The 16549-nt window shown below is 40.6% G+C and overlaps 1 protein-coding gene across 1 annotated transcript in view; it reads right to left on the bottom strand.

The window, feature by feature from the left end:
* ST3GAL6 (ST3 beta-galactoside alpha-2,3-sialyltransferase 6) overlaps window positions 1-284 on the bottom strand; it is a gene marked incomplete in the record, with an annotated part of 540680 nt that extends 540396 nt beyond the window's left edge. The window contains 1 exon segment of the mRNA XM_053706049.1: window positions 159-284.
* Window positions 285-16549: the final 16265 nt, after the last annotated feature.

Raw genomic sequence — 16549 nt, 5'->3', positions numbered from 1 at the left:
TAACCCCTTGAATGCCAAAAAGAGCCCTGAAGCGCGTTGTTACGCAGATCATTGAAGCCCTATTTGGCAATAAGCGGTTTTAAAGCTACCGAAATAAGAAATATTTACTATAAAAATAGCCGTATGTGCATACAAAGTTTAGTTAATACGGTACTTACTTGTGGTCCGCTGCCCTTATATGTGCAAAAGTTAGTATCCGTTAGCAAGGCACAGTGAGAGCACAGGGAGGGGATTTACATTACAACCCAAAACCCAGACCGCACGCCGGAGGGAGGCGGAGTCTGCGTAATGGGGGCGGGAAGAAGATGTGTGTGGTGGAGGTGGTGTGTGTGGCGCTTGGGGAGTCGTTTGTGTTTGCTATATAGGTAAATTATTTGTGCGTTTGATGCATGCACGGTGTGTTGTACACTAGAGGGAGGTGCAGGTAGGTTATGGAATATATATGTCCCACAGCGTGTATATTTATGTTCTGATGGAGGATGCGCTGTCTGCTTGATTGGTTTGCTGTAGGATGCTGTGTGGAATGTTTTGTTGCAAGCTGTGCTGCGTGTGCACATGGTGTGCTTTGTTAACGAATTGTGCGCATGATGTGCGTTTGCAAACAAGTTGTGCTCCTGTATGCATGGTGTGCTTTGAGTTGTGCCTGTGAACGCTTTGCGAACGAGTTGGGCTCTTGTGCGTTTGTGAACGAGTTGGGGGGGGGGCTTGTGCGCATGAACTATTGCAGTGTGTAAAGTGTTGTATGTGGGTTTGCAGTGTGTGTTTTCATTGTGTTCTTTAGCAAGATTTACTTATGAGAGTTCTGTGATGGGTTTGATGTGGTGCTGCTGTAAATGTTTTGTAGATCCATTTATATAGCGCATCTGGGTGTGTTTTTGTAACAATGTATAGGTTTTTTTTATTTTGTAAATAACATTGTTTTAGATGTATACTGATGAATACAGACTACAGATTGCTTCTGTTTGTATAATGGACCTTTTCAAATGCAGGGGAGGGAGGTCTGCTCTCAGCCCCTTTCAGCGAGTGTCCCAGCCTTACCCCATCAACAGTGCTAAATTGAAAGCTTCTAAGTACGTTTTACAAAAAGGTTTTATACTGGATTTTTAGATCAAAATCTGTGCATAATATTCTTTATTGTAGTGTCTATTACATGCAGTTAAAAGAAAATTGGTGTATATTGCCCCTTTAAGGGTAATTGTACTAGGGTGGTGTCCCTAGCGTCATAGGCAGTCCTCCTTGAACTGATCCTGGCCTTGAAATCAAGTGATTTAATTTTTCAAGCAAGTATTTACATCAGAATTTCATTATGATGTTAAACACTTGCTCTGGGTATGAAGGGGTTAAGGCCTTAAGGGATGTGTTCGGAACCTGCAAAACCATACATATTCTCACAAAATTACAGTTTTAAATGTTTTTAAAACATTTTTCATGCAAATCTCTGATCTATAAGAAAGTAACTTTAATGTTGGTTATAATGTGCTCTGTGAAGTCATCTATAACTATAATCGCGTTTTTCCCACGTCCATCTCCGTTGTCAGTTGCGCACGCAACCTCAAAGGAATGTTGGCTGAGAAGCTGCACCAAGGTGGGTTCAAAAAATGGCAGGATGGTGAAAGAGTACATCCTGCCATTTATCGGAATCTACCTGGATGCAGCGTAGGAAAACAAAGCATTAAGAAAAGAAAAAACACGCAACCGCACGAAATATTGACGAAAAACATGTAACCGTCCGCACAAAGTATTAACAAAAATAAAACCAAAGTGCTCGCAAAAATATTAACAAACACCTAAAACGCCAACGCAAAATAAAGTAATTAACCCCTAATCGTAAATTAAGCAACGCAAATAACATAATTAAAATATTAACCCCTAAACCACCAACCCCATCACAATAAACCTAATTAACCCCTAAACCGTCAAACCCCATCACGATAAACCTAATTAACCCCTAAACCGCCAAACCCCATCACGATAAACCTAATTAACCCCTAAACTGCCAAAAACCCACATCGCAATAAACCTAATTAACCTAACTCCTAAACAGCCAACCCCCAACGTAAATAACTAATTTAATTACTAAGCCCCCTAAAACCTAACACCCCCTAAATTAACCCCAATTACATAAAATAAAAAATACTAAGTTACAATTAAAATAATAAATACTAACATTTAAAAATAAAACCTAACATTAAATTACAAAAAAAATCTAAAATTACAGGAAAAAATACACAAAATTATCACACAAAAAGTAAACCTAATCTAATACCCCTATGAAAATAAAAAAGTCCCCCAAAATAAAAACACCACCTAATCTAAACTACCAATAGCCCTTAAAAGGGCCTTTTGTAGGGAATTACCCTAAGTTAAACGGCTCTTTTACATGTAAAAAATACTAAGTCCCCCTAACAGTAAAACCCATCCACCCACCAAAATAAAAAATCTAACACTAAAAAAACCTAAACTACCCATTGCCCCTAAAGGGGCATTTGTATGGGCATTGCCCTTAAAAGGGCAATCGGCTCTTTTGCAGCCCAAAAAACCTAATCTAAAAAAAAAAGCCTAAAACTAAGCCCCAAATAGGTACTCACCGTTGCTGAAGTCCGGCGGAGAAGGTCTTCCAGGCGGCTCCATCATCTTCTATATTCATCCAGAGCGAAGGCGGAGAGGAGGTGCGGAGCTGGCTTCCCCGATGCACGGATCCGGAGCGAAGGTGTGGAGGCTCCTCTTCATGCGATCGTCTGTCGCACACTGAAGATTGAATGCAAGGTATCCCATTTATATTGAAACATCAGCCAATAGGATGAGAGCTACTGAAATCTTATTGGCTGATTTGAGCAGTCAATAGGATTTCAGTAGCTCTAATCCTATTGGCAGATTTTAAAATTTCAGCCAATAGGAATGCAAGGTATCCCAATTTGAATGTGGTACCCTCCATTCAATTTTTAGTATACAACGGATATCGGATGAAGAGGAGCCTCCACGCCGCTGAGGACTGCCGCTCCAGATCCGCACATCGGGGAAGACTGCACCTCTGCGCCAACTTCGCTCCGGATGAAGATAGAAGATGAGGGAGCCGCCTGGAAGAAGACCTTCACCACCGTACTTAGGAACTGTGAGTACCTATTTCGGGGTTAGACAGGGTGTATTTTTTTTTTTTTTTTTTTAGATTAGGCTTTTTTAATGGGCACTAAAGAGCTTATTGCCCTTTTAAGCTACCCATTGCCCCTTTAGGGGCAATGGGTAGCTTAGGTTTTTTTAGACTTAGTAAAACCCCCCACCCAACCAAACCCCAAAATAAAAACACCTGTTAGGGGTAATCGGTTGATTCTTTTTAGGTAAAAGACCTGCCTTACAAAAGGCCCTTGGTAGTTTAGTATTAGATTAGGGGGTGTTTTTTATTTTGGGGGGGATTTTTTTATAGGAGTAGTTAGTTTAGGTTTAATTTTTTTTTTTTTTTACTTTGGATAGCTTTGTTTATTTTTTTCTGTAATTTTACATTTTTTATTTTTGTAATATTACCTTTTGGGATTTGTAGTTATTTAAAAATAGACTGCCCTCTGGTCAGGCTTATCGCCTAGTTCTATAAATAATCGTCCTCACAGAAAGTGTAATGCACTGCAGGAAGGATGGTGTGGTACATGTCATGATCATATCACATAATCTATTTTACTTTATTACTCTCCTATCCATGAAAGTAAGATGATGGAAATATGACATTTACTACTTTCCGTTGGGCAACAAGTTGTTTGAGGGTGTTGTGACCTGCAGCAAGGTGTAGTGAGCCCAGTGGGTTTTGCTGTAAGTAATAGGGATGTGCCTTCGGAGTATTCAGGCTGATCCGAATGTCAAAGATTGCAGCTGCAAGCCACAATCAGCAACAGTCAGTCAGATTAAATTATTGTGAAAGTGCAACAACACTGAATTTGCACAGATTTTATGTGTGTTGCACGTTCACAAGAATAAATCCAGCTCTGCAAATTGCCGAATGTGGTTTGCGACTGCCTTCTACGGCATTTGGATCAGCACAAATGCACATCCCTATTATGTAATATGTTGCAACGAGGTGTCAAACATTTTGGGGTTCACTAAATAATTTTAAGCAACCTTCTAATTTACTGCTATTATCACATTTTCTTCATTCTATTGGTATCTTTATTTGAAAAGGAGGAAAGTAAACTTAGGAGCCAGCCCATTTTTGGTTCAGAACCTGGGTAGCACTTGCTAATCGGTGGCTAAATGTAGCCACCAATGGGCAAGTGCTACCCAGCTTGCTGAACCAAAAATGGGCCGGCTTCTTAGCTTACATTCCTGCTTTTTCAAATAAAGATACCAAGAGAGCAAAGAAAAATGTAATCATGAAAGAAAAAATTGTTTTGTATCCCTTTAAACTAAAAAAAGGAAATAAATATTTGTTATACAATCCAAAAGGAAGAGTTTACACTGCTTTGCTTGTAAAATAAACTCGTGATTCAGATAGGGCATGTAATTTGAAACATAAAATTTGCTTTGTTCTTTTCTTATTCTTAGTTGAAAGCTAAACCTAGGTAGGCGTATATGCTACTTTATAAGCCCTTGAAGGTCGACACTTATCTGAATGCATTTTTACAGTTTTCCAGCTAGAGGGCGTTAGTTAATGTGTTTCATATAAATAACATTGTGCTCACACGTGGAGTTATTTAAGAGTCAGTACTAATTGCCTGAAATACAAGCCTGTCAAAATAGGTAAAACGCATATTTCTATGTTACAAAACTGGGGAATGGTAAATAAAGGGATTTTCTATCTTTTTAAACAATAACATTTTTGTGTTTACTATCCCTTTAAAGAGCAGAGGCTTATTATATTTTCAAGAATGGGAGAAAAAAAAACTTTACCAAGATATATAGTCAAACAATTTTTTACAGATATGAATAAAAGAATGGCTTGTGTTAAAGGTACAGTCAAGTCCAAAAAAAAAACTTTCATGTTTCAAATAGGGCATGTCATTTTAAATTTACTTCCAATTTTGCTTTATTCTATTGGTATTCTTAGTTGAAAGCTAAACCGAGGAGGTTCATATGCTAATTTCTTAGACCTTGAAGGCCGCCTCTAATATAAATGCATTTTGATAGTTTTTCACCACTAGAGGGCATTAGTTCATGTGTTTCATATAGATAACATTGAGCTCATGCATGTAAATTTACCATGGAGACAGCTCTGATTGGCTAAAATGCAAGTCTGTCAAAAGAACTGAACTAAGTGGGCAGTCTGCTGAGGCTTAGATACAAGGTAATTACAGAGGTAAAACGTGTATAATTATAACTGTGTTGGTTATGCAAAACTGGGGAATTGGTAATTAAGGGATTATCTATCTTTTAAAACAACAACAATTCTGGTGTTGACTGTCCCTTTTAAAATGCAGCTGCAGGTAAAGGTAGGTTCAGAAGGGCCATGATTCCAAGTATGTATGAGAGGATGATTTTTAACCAAACACAATCGGTTGAGACAAGAGCATAATATAAAAACATCCACAAACTATAAAACGAAGACATCTCCAAATATGTTAATAAAATAAATTAAGCAGACATTAACCCTTTTGCGTCTAAGCTTTTTTTCACACCCCTGTGCTAAGCCAATTTTTATTTTCAATTTTCTTTTTTTTGCTACTTGCAATTAAACACTATGGACCAGGTTACATCTGGTGCGCTATTTAGCACTTTCGCTCGAGTGTAAAGTTCACTAGAAGTAATCTTTTTGTGTGTCGGTAGCGCACGTATTACAAGTTGAAAGTAAAAATTCTGCACGCAAGTGAAACCCGATACACCCTAACCAAAGGACTTTGCTATATCGCTACTACGTTAATGTATTCTCATAAAAGTCAAAGGAGAGCAGAGGTGAAAAAACCTAACTCCCATTGCTCGCGCACTAACCCGACAGGAGTTATGAATATATCACATTCTCTATCTATTTACACATTAACATGATCTGATACAGTACTGTGCAAAAGTCTTAGGTCACCATTAGATGTATTGTTTTAGCAATGGTATAGTGACCATATATAAATATTTATCAGTCTCTTTATCAGAATACAAACGGAAAATAAAGGATATTTGTATACAGTATTAAAAAAATAGAACAAAAATAAGAAAAAAATGGCTTCTATAGGCTAAAGTAGCAAGTATTTAGACTAACACTTTAGCAATAGCAGGAACGTCGCTCTCGTAAACCTAAATGGAGTGGAACCCTAATGCTAACACCTGTATTTTGTCCTATTTCATGTTAAAATGACTGCTGTGAAAAATGTCTATTACACCAGTTTTGTGCAAGACATGCTTGAGCATTACATACACGTGAATTTAATTAATTGAAAGCTTGCTAATAAGACCAACTTTCAACCACATCATTCCATTCAAAATGCCAAAGATCACAGAATTTGACAGACATAAAATCATACTTTTGCATCAGCAAGGCCACTCTTAAAGGGAAATCAGCAAACAAACTGGATACTCAAGATGTGGTATTTAAGCTGATTTCAAGAATCAGGAGAGGTCAAAGACAAAAAAAAGACTAGAAGGCCAAGAAAACTTTCAAAATCTGATGAGTTGCTCAGTTTCTTCTTTGAAAGACTGGAAGAAGTCCAGCAAGAACCTGGCTCAGCATCTGGCAGCTTCATCGGGATGACAAGTTTACCTTTCTACAGTCTGATGAAGCTTGATCAGGAATGGTCTTTGTGGAAGGGTAGCAGCCAAGAAACCATTTTTTTTTTTTTCGGAAGGGGAGCAGGGTGAAAAGGCTAAGATATGCTAAAGCTCCCAAAGATTGGAATGAAGATCAGTGGAAAATAATGTTATGGAGTGACAAATCCAAGTTTGAAATTTTTTAGTCCAATCGTCAACAATATGTGAGAAGAAGAGTTTGAGAGAGATGGAAGAATGAGTGTTTGCATCCTTCAGTGAAACATGTTGGAGGGTCTGTACTGGTTTGGGGCTGCATTGGTATTGGCGATATTGTCTGAATTGATGGGATCATGAATGCTGAAAAGTACAGACAGGTTTTAATTCATCATGCCGTTCCTTCTAGAAAGCGGCTGATTGGGAATGGTTTTATTTTTTTTTTTTTTTTCAAATCTTTTTATTGAGAGAGCGGCATACATGTAAATACAAACAGATATCTCCATGTTACAGTATAAAGTCAGTTGAGTATTTTATACAGAGTAAGACAGTGCAATAGTACATTTACAGTATGTGACCTTCTCGGTCCTTCCTTCTCAACATATCTTGATTAGAAACATTAATTCCATATTATAATCCAAGTAGACTATCAACATGATAAAGGTTTCACATGGATACAGCTCTCAAACTTTTCTCTTTTCAACCCATTCCCCCCCCCTCCTACCCCTCCTCCCTCCTATGTCCCCCCGCCCATGTGGAGATTAGCACTTCTCTCCCCACTATCGTGCCCCACCCCAGAAAACTACTCCTACCCTTATATTCAACAGTTATTCAGTGCCTAGGATATTCTATGTCCTGCATCTCACTCGATGAGCCGGTGTGAGAAAAAAAAAAAGAAAGAAAAGGTATCAAGGGAAGAGACAAACGTAGGGGTCAACCTGCAATGTCCAAACTTTAGTCATCTAGGTGACTCCATTCCCCTCTCAGAGAGTCTTCCAGGAATGATACAGTGTTACGGAAAGGGATCAAAACTTGTCTTTGTACTTCTAATTCGAACGTCAATATCAGTCTACGCCATTTCCGAAGAAATGGATTTAGCCTATTTCCCACGTCTATTCTGACATCTACTTGTTCGGTAAATAGTTGGGTTCTCAGCATATTTCGAAAGTAAGCTATTGAGGGGGTTTGGGCAACTGTCCAATGTTTGAGTATGCATTTTCTTGCTAATAATATCAGTAGCGTCAGTTCAGAGTCAAATTGCCTGTGGTGTTGTTCCCAGTCTAAAAACAATATCATCTGAGGTGTAAAGTCAATATTTATGGCTAGCTTTTTCCTAACCCAATATTGTAGTTTTTCCCAAAACTGTCTAATCTTGGGGCAGTCCCAGATACAGTGCAACAGGTCCGGAGATTCCATTGAACACCTGGTACATCTGTTCGGCCAGTCGGGAATCCACTTGGCAAGGCACTTAGGGGTCATATATGCCCTATGCAAAAATCTAATTTGTGTCTCCCGTAGATTTGCCGACAATGTGGCTTTTCTAGTTTTCTCCAGTCCTCTCCGGGCCTCTTCCCACATGATCTCTCCAAATCCCTCCCTCTGCCAGCCCTGTAAAAGTTCTGGTTGCAGTAATTGTAGTCTTTTTTGTATCAAAGTTTGGTAGATCCCTGATAAAGAGAAGCATCCCATCTTAAATAAAGTTTGTGATACTCGGAATGGTGAGCCTTCCCAAAAATCCGGTTTATCTCTGGTTAGAGTCTCCACATAATGACGTGCCTGCAGGTATGCATAAAAATGCTTGTTTGGCAAGTTGTATTCTCTCTGCAGTGTCGCAAAAGATTTCATGGTTTTCAGTAGCGGGTCCACCAGTGATCCCACAGTTTTCAACCCAAGCGCCTCCCAAGTGCGAAATGGTTTCGTATCCATACCTGCAGGAAAATCTGGGTTACCACTTAGTGGTAAAAAGGCAGAACCTAGGTTCGTTTTGCCTAAAAATTTGTGAGCTAGGTGCCAGGCCCTTAGCGGGTCCTGGTATATAAAATGTCCCTCCCATCTTTGGTTTTGGCATGTGAGGCAGGTATGCCAAGGCTATACCTCCTAGAGCCGCCCGTTCCAGATTATCGCTATAAAAGTGAGCCGAACTCACCTGCCAATCTACAACTAAGCGGATCAGGGCCGCCCAATTGTAGAGTTTGAAATCTGGCAGCGACAAGCCCCCATGTAGGTAGTTCAGGGTTAGTTTATCTGTTGCAATACGCGGTCTGCCGCCTCGCCACAAGAAGAAGCGCATTGCAGAGTTTAACTCTTTTACATTCGCCTTGGAGAGTAGTAACGGTAGCATGAGCATAGGGTATAAGAGCCGTGGGAGGATAACCATTTTCAAGAGGCTAACCCTTCCAATCAGAGAAATCGGGAGAGATTTCCAACTTCTCATCTGACCACACAGTTTTGCACATAAAGGAGTCAAATTAGTTGCATACAGCTTATTGGGATTCACATGGATCTGGATTCCTAAATAAGTGATCATTTGGTTTGCTACCGTAAACGGGTAGTCATGGGCTTGGTTCTCCCCCTTATGCAACCAGAGAATTTCTGACTTTTGCATGTTGGCTTTGTATCCCGCGAACGCCCCAAAATCTGACAGCGTCTGCACAATTGATGGTATATGGGTTTTTGGTTCCTGAACAAATAGCAACATATCATCCGCATACAATGCGAGATGTTGGGGGTGCCCGGCCATGTCAATGCCCGGGAATATTTGACGCAGTTTAACTGCCAGGGGCTCCAGTGCCAGATTGAACAGCAAGGGAGACAGGGGGCATCCCTGTCTCGTGCCTCTTTGCAGAACGATGTCTGATGAGTAAAGATGATTAGAACATATATTGGCTATGGGGGATGAGTACAAATTTTTGACAAATGCCGTAAAGGGCCCAGAAAAGTTAAAGCTAGCCAGTGTATGGAATAAGTGGCTCCATTCTACCCTGTCAAAGGCCTTCTCTGCGTCTAAAGACAGCAGGAAGGCCTCCGGGACTTGATCCCCCTCTCTAGAATTTTTCCTATTCCAGAAATGATGTAGTACCTGCAGTATTCTGCGTACATTCACTACCGATGATCTTGCCATCATGAAACCAGTCTGGTCTTCATGAATCAAGTCTGGCAACACAAACTTAAGACGCTCCGCTAGTAGTTTTGTTAAGATCTTATAGTCGGAGTTCAGTAGTGAGATTGGTCTATAAGACTCAGTAAGCAAGGCATCTTTGCCCGCTTTGGGGATAAGAGTAATATGAGCGGCTGTGAAAGTCGTGGCCAGCCTGTTTTCCTCTGTGAAATAGTTGGCAAACAGGTCAGTGAGCACTGGTGTTACTCTAGTTTTCAGCATCCTGTAGAACTCAATGGGCAGCCCATCCGGGCCTGCCGCTTTACCCAAGTTTAAGGTCATAATCGTCCTGTCCACTTCTTCCCTCGTAATTGGTGCATTTAACTGAGTCAGTTGCGACTCCGTTATCTGTGGGAGTTCAATAGAGCTCCAAAATGCTCGCCTCTTTTCTTCTGAATCACACTGATTGCTAGTGTAGAGCTCAGAGTAATAGGCAGCGAAGGCTTCCACAATCCTTTCAGGATCTTTCACTACAGTGCCCTTATGTTTGATGGCTGCAATAAAACGGGTGGAGGTTTTTAGATTAACCAGGGAGGCTAACAGCCTGCCTGATTTATCGCCGTAGCGATAATATTTGCCTCTTGTTCGCAGGAGAGTTTGTGAGGCCTGGTATGCCAGCATCGTGTCATATTCTTTTTTAGTGGCTATGTATTGCCTGTGATGTGTCAGTGTCATGTCAGATCTGTACAGGCCATAGTTGTTTGTCAACTTCTCTCTCAATTTCTCTAATCTCTCTGTTTGCAGTTTCTTCCTGCGAGATAAGAAGGCCAAAATATCCCCCGCAAGAACTACCTTGGCTGTTTGCCAAAAGAGCTCCGGGGTCGATGCATGCTGTGCGTTATTGGCTTGGTAGTCATCCCAAGCGCTTTCTAGGTATTGTTGGAACTCCTGAGAGGTCAACAAGTATTGCGGGAATCTGAGAGCCCTGCGATTACTGGATCTGGGCAAGGTGTCTAAGAAGAGACCCACAGGGGCGTGGTCAGAGACCACAATGTCTCCGATCTTAACATCTACTGTTTGGGGGATAAGGGAGTTCGAAATCAGAAATAGATCTATGCGAGACATAGTAGGAGAGGCCCGGGAGAGACACGTGAAGTCTTTGCCATCTGGATTTAGCTTCCGCCAAATATCAACAACATCCAAAGAGGACACCAGTGTTTGGAATGTTTTTAGTTCAAATTTGGTATTGATCTTCGGTTGTGCCCCGATCAAGTGTCGTGTGGGATCCCTAAGCCTGTCACAATGAGGATTAGGGGCCAGGTTGAAGTCCCCTCCTATTATAAGAGGGGTGTCTAAAAAGGGGGTTAGTAAGTCAATCAGTTTGTTCCAGAATGTCTTGTCCTTATTATTGGGAGCATATATATTACACAGTGTGTACTTTTTACCGGCAATGGTAACCCGGGCTATTACATATCGCCCTTCAGTGTCTGTCAATACTGTCACGTCCCCAACCTCTAGTTTCTTCCCAAATAAAATAGCTACCCCTCTACTAGACGATTTATAGGAGGCAAATTCCACCCTACCAACCCAATCAGTCTTCAATTTCAAGTGTTCTGAGTCAGTAAGGTGCGTCTCCTGTATAAACGCAATATCTGCCCCTTTCTTCCTAAGTTAAGTTAATATAGTTTTTCTTTTTATCGGGGAGTGTATACCCCCCACATTCCAGGAGTAAATACTAAATGTCAATGATTTTCAAGAACCTCTGTGTGTTCATGGGTATTACAGATAGAGGAAGAGAGGGAGAGAGAAGAGAGGAGAAAAAAATAAATAAAAAAAAAATATATATTTCCTACCAGTTCCCACACCGGCCCATCATGTCCAAGAAACTCAGTTATCCTTACTGCCGAGGCACAACCTGCAAAGAGCAACATCAAAAAATAGCATATTATAAACCAAATTTTGCTATTCATAAAACCCTCATATTTAAGGAGTACTTTTCCTCCCTTATGAACATAACCTTTCCATACGTTACAGATAATAAACATTAGCACCCAGAGGGAGGAGAATGTAAAGAAGTTGTTAATACATTTTCCTATCATCATATCGCATGTATTTTTCCCCCTCCGTTGATTCACCCCATCTGTAATAGAGGTTAGCAAGTGAGTAAAACATTTGAACAGAACACAACTTTTGAACACAACTTGTCCTGTCTGAACCATAACTACTAACCAAAGCAACCCTATAAGATCCATATCGTAAATATAGGTACTGCTATCTGAACTCTCCAAATGGAGTAATCTTTTTTGCCTATTAGCATATGTCAATAACATTTTCAGACCTTAAGAGATATATTAAGAGATATATTCCCTTCACAGAAGATGCCTTTAACCCTCCCCCCCCCTAGCACGGACAGGGCTCCTGGAGCCATCTTCGGCATCCAAGTACTCTTGTGCAGCTTGTGGTGATTCAAAAAATTTAGGCCCTCTGTGGGTTATTATCTTTAATTTGGCAGGGAAGAGCAGGAATGCCTGCCTACCCTCTCTGTGTAATCTGGAGCATAATGTTGAGAACTCCCTGCGCTTCTTTACCAAGTCTGCTGAATAATCCTGAAACAACAGGATCCTAGAGTTTTCATACAGCACTTCATCCATTTTCCTAAACGCCCTGAGAACAGCCATTTTAGTTTGAAAGTGTAAAAATTTTATCATTACAGGCCTCGCCTGCGCATTACGATCCATGGCCGGCCTCTCAGGGCCCACTCTGTGCGCTCTCTCTACACTATGCACTAAAGCAGATGTGGGAATCCCTAGCAGAGAGGGGAGGGTAGTTTCAACAAATTTCAAAATGTCATTCGCTTTTACAGATTCAGGCAACCCTATCAGGCGAACATTATTCCGCCGGGATCTATTTTCTAGATCATCTAACTTTTGTTGAAGGACTGTGGTATGCTTCTCTAACTCCATTATTTTACTTGAGTGGACATTTTGTGTGTCTTCTACATCAGAGACCCTATTCTCAACCTCTGATACCCTAGTCGAGAATTGTTTAACCTCTTCTGCAAGAGTGTCAACCCCCTTCTGGAGGTTCTCTATTTTTGGTAAAAATAGGGTAGATATTTGCTTGACTATTGGATGGGGGTCAAGTGTATAATTATCCTGAAAAACATTGCTGGTTGAGGCCTGGGTACCCATATCAGATCCCACTTTATTTCTGCGATCTGAATTCTTATTCCTATGTGCCATGCTATTTGGTATTAGGAATTTCTCCATACAATTTCTAGCCACTTATTACCTAGTCAGTGACTCAACAAATCTCATCTATGTGCAACAGTAGTGCGCAACCTGTCTCTAGTAATTCTCAGGGTTGAAAAGTTGACACAAAAGAAAAGAAAAAGAACAACTATATTGCTCACTCTCTCTCTATGACAAGTCATGCAGACCTCAGTATATATACAGAAAGTTATCAGTCAACATTACAATATCACACAGCACAATTGTAGCTCAAATGAGACATCTGCCAGTTGTTTACAAGCATCTATTAGTGAACCTGCCGTGGAAAAAGAGGTTATTTAGTGAGCCCTTCTAAGCCAGTGCTCTGATTTATAACACACAATTCTATAACAAATCTGGCGGTTCTCAGCATTGATATGTAATACTATCAGTTAACAGGACAATATACCATAGCACAGTTGCAATACAGTTAAAATATAAACATCTATCAGCAGTTTGCAAATGTCTATGTCTGAGCCTGCAGGAGGAAAAAAGAAAAAGGATTAGTTGGAGAGCCTTTCCCCTCCCAGATCCTGATTCGGTGCACCAGGTCCTGACTCAGTGCACCATGTAGAAGGAATTAGAGAGTCTCTAGTGAAAAGTTCCTTTTCTATGTAACGGTTGCCTCTCAGGTTGTGCTGTGTTATGAGAAAACCCTTGTAATGCTATCACAGTTCTTCCAAAAGATCAGAGGATGTCCTCCCTTTACATGCACATAAGAGTCAAATATATAACAGGAGCCCTTGTTCAAACCGGCTTACTGCATGAAGCTGTTCCAGATAGAGCCAGGTAGTTTTCCCCTGTTATGCAAGATGGGGGCCCTCATATATATCAGGGATCCTATGCTCATTCACCCTTGAGTAGTGGATCTATCAGTTCTTTTACAGGGGGTCGTTATGTGGTATTATATGTTCCCCCAGCGAGTCACCAAATGCAATATTCAGTCTTCGTTAACACTGATTGCTCTTTTTCTGCCACCTACCTCCTCCCAGATTGGCCTCATGTAAAGGTAAAAGTTAAGGTTGACGCCACATAAAGAGAGCATCAACTCACAGGCTTACCGATATCTGCCCCCAGTCAGCGTTCCTCAGCTCTCAGTTGCAATCAGGCCCTTAGTGTTTATGCTTTCCCAGCACAGCCTTAGAGAGATAACGACTGTACCTGTTGGTAGGTGGGCTTCTGCTCTGTATCCTGCTCCGGTGCGGTAAAATACTCTGTGGCTTAATTTGCTGTGTCCTCACTCACCCGGCCAGCTAGTTCTTGCTTGGGGTCCCTGGGCAGTCGCACAGTTTTCAGGCCACGTGGTCGTCCGGCAAAACCTCACCAGTCACCGGATGGCTTGGCGGCGATCCGATAGTTCGGCCACTCGTAGCGGCTAGCTGTCAGTCTCACAGTAGTTTGGCAGGTCCGGAATGGTTTTATTTTATTAGCATGCTAGCAATCCCAAGCACACTGCTAATGCAACAAAATCTCATATTTGGAGAGAAAGCTGATAAAACACTGTCAGTCATGGACTGGCCTCCAGAGTCCAGACATTAATATTATAGAGGCAGTATGGGATCACCTGAACAGAGAAATAAATAAAAGACAACCTAAATCTAAAGAAGAACTCTGGGAAGTGCTGAAAGAAGCCTGGTATAATATACCAGAAGATTACTTCAGAAAACTTCAGGTCCGTCTCCCCAAAAGAGTTCAATATGTGCTTAGTGCCAAAGGAGATCACACTAAATACTGACTTTTGCCTGAAGAAGCAATTTTGTTCTAAAATGTGTCTTTTTTTTTTTTTTTTTTTTTTAATTTTGTGTACATATTTTCTGTTTTGTATCTTAATAAAGAGACCGAAAAATAAATATGGATGGTCATTAAAACTTTGTTAAAACAACAAATCTAATAGTGGCCTAAGGCTTTTGCACAGAACTGTATATATATTTAACAATAACATTTACATTTTTGCTATGTGAATAAAATAGGAATGTAAAATATGTGTATTGTGCTTTGCATTTTGTAATTTTGATCTAAAGCGGTGTCAGTTTAGGGCACATGAAGAATTGCTAACCTCAATGTGCGTTATTTGAAATATTACATCTAAAATATTAAAAAAATATTATAGTGGAATGCCCCAAGGTAAAGATCATCTGAGATCAACTGGCCACCTTATTGGGTAAACTAATCAAGGAACCTTTCTCCCTCCTAAGCGGCGTCTCAGGCACTTCTGAACCAACCTATCACAGCCTATAATTCTGCAATTAATACATTCATTAAAATCCTCTGTACAGCTACCAGAGTTTGTATTGCTTGACACTGGAAGGTGGGGGCAAGAAGTACTAGACAAAATAAACAATATTTTATGTCAGAACTAGCTTCTTCAATCCGCCATACTACATTTCCATAAGACCTGGTATTATTGGATTACAAAGGGAGAGAAATAGGGGGAGGCCTTAAAGGCACATGAAACACAAAAAAAATCTTACTTGATTCAGATAGAGAATACAATTTTAAACAGCATTCTGATGTATTTCTATTATCTATTTTGTTTCATTCTCTTGGAATCATTTGTTGAAGGAGCAGCAATGCACTACTGGTTTTCAACTGAACACATGGGTGAGCCAATGACAATCAGTGTGTGTGTATATATATATATATATATATATATATATATATATGCAGCCACCAATCAGCAGCGAGAACCTAGGTTCTTTGCTGCTCCTGAGCTTACCTAGATAAACCTTTCAGCAAAGGATAATCAGAGAAGGAAGCAAATTAAATAATACAGGGAGTGCAGAATTATTAGGCAAATGAGTATTTTGACCACATCATCCTCTTTATGCATGTTGTCTTACTCCAAGCTGTATAGGCTCGAAAGCCTACTACCAATTAAGCATATTAGGTGATGTGCATCTCTGTAATGAGAAGGGGTGTGGTCTAATGACATCAACACCCTATATCAGGTGTGCATAATTATTAGGCAACTTCCTTTCCTTTGGCAAAATGGGTCAAAAGAAGGACTTGACAGGCTCAGAAAAGTCAAAAATAGTGAGATATCTTGCAGAGGGATGCAGCACTCTTAAAATTGCAAAGCTTCTGAAGCGTGATCATCGAACAATCAAGCGTTTCATTCAAAATAGTCAACAGGGTCGCAAGAAGCGTGTGGAAAAACCAAGGCACAAAATAACTGCCCATGAACTGAGAAAAGTCAAGCGTGCAGCTGCCAAGATGCCACTTGCCACCAGTTTGGCCATATTTCAGAGCTGCAACATCACTGGAGTGCCCAAAAGCACAAGGTGTGCAATACTCAGACATGGCCAAGGTAAGAAAGGGTGAAAGACGACCACCGCTGAACAAGACACACAAGCTGAAACGTCAAGACTAGGCCAAGAAATATCTCAAGACTGATTTTTCTAAGGTTTTATGGACTGATGAAATGAGAGTGAGTCTTGATGGGCCAGATGGATGGGCAGAGAGCTCCAGTCCGACTCAAACGCCAGCAAGGTGGAGGTGGAGTACTGGTTTGGGCTGGTATCATCAAAGATGAGCT

The sequence above is a fragment of the Bombina bombina genome, chromosome 3 (assembly GCF_027579735.1).
Source record: "Bombina bombina isolate aBomBom1 chromosome 3, aBomBom1.pri, whole genome shotgun sequence".
Lineage (NCBI taxonomy): Eukaryota > Metazoa > Chordata > Amphibia > Anura > Bombinatoridae > Bombina > Bombina bombina.
The sequence above is the reverse complement of the archived record's forward strand: the minus strand, read 5'-3'. Positions and strand labels throughout refer to the sequence as shown.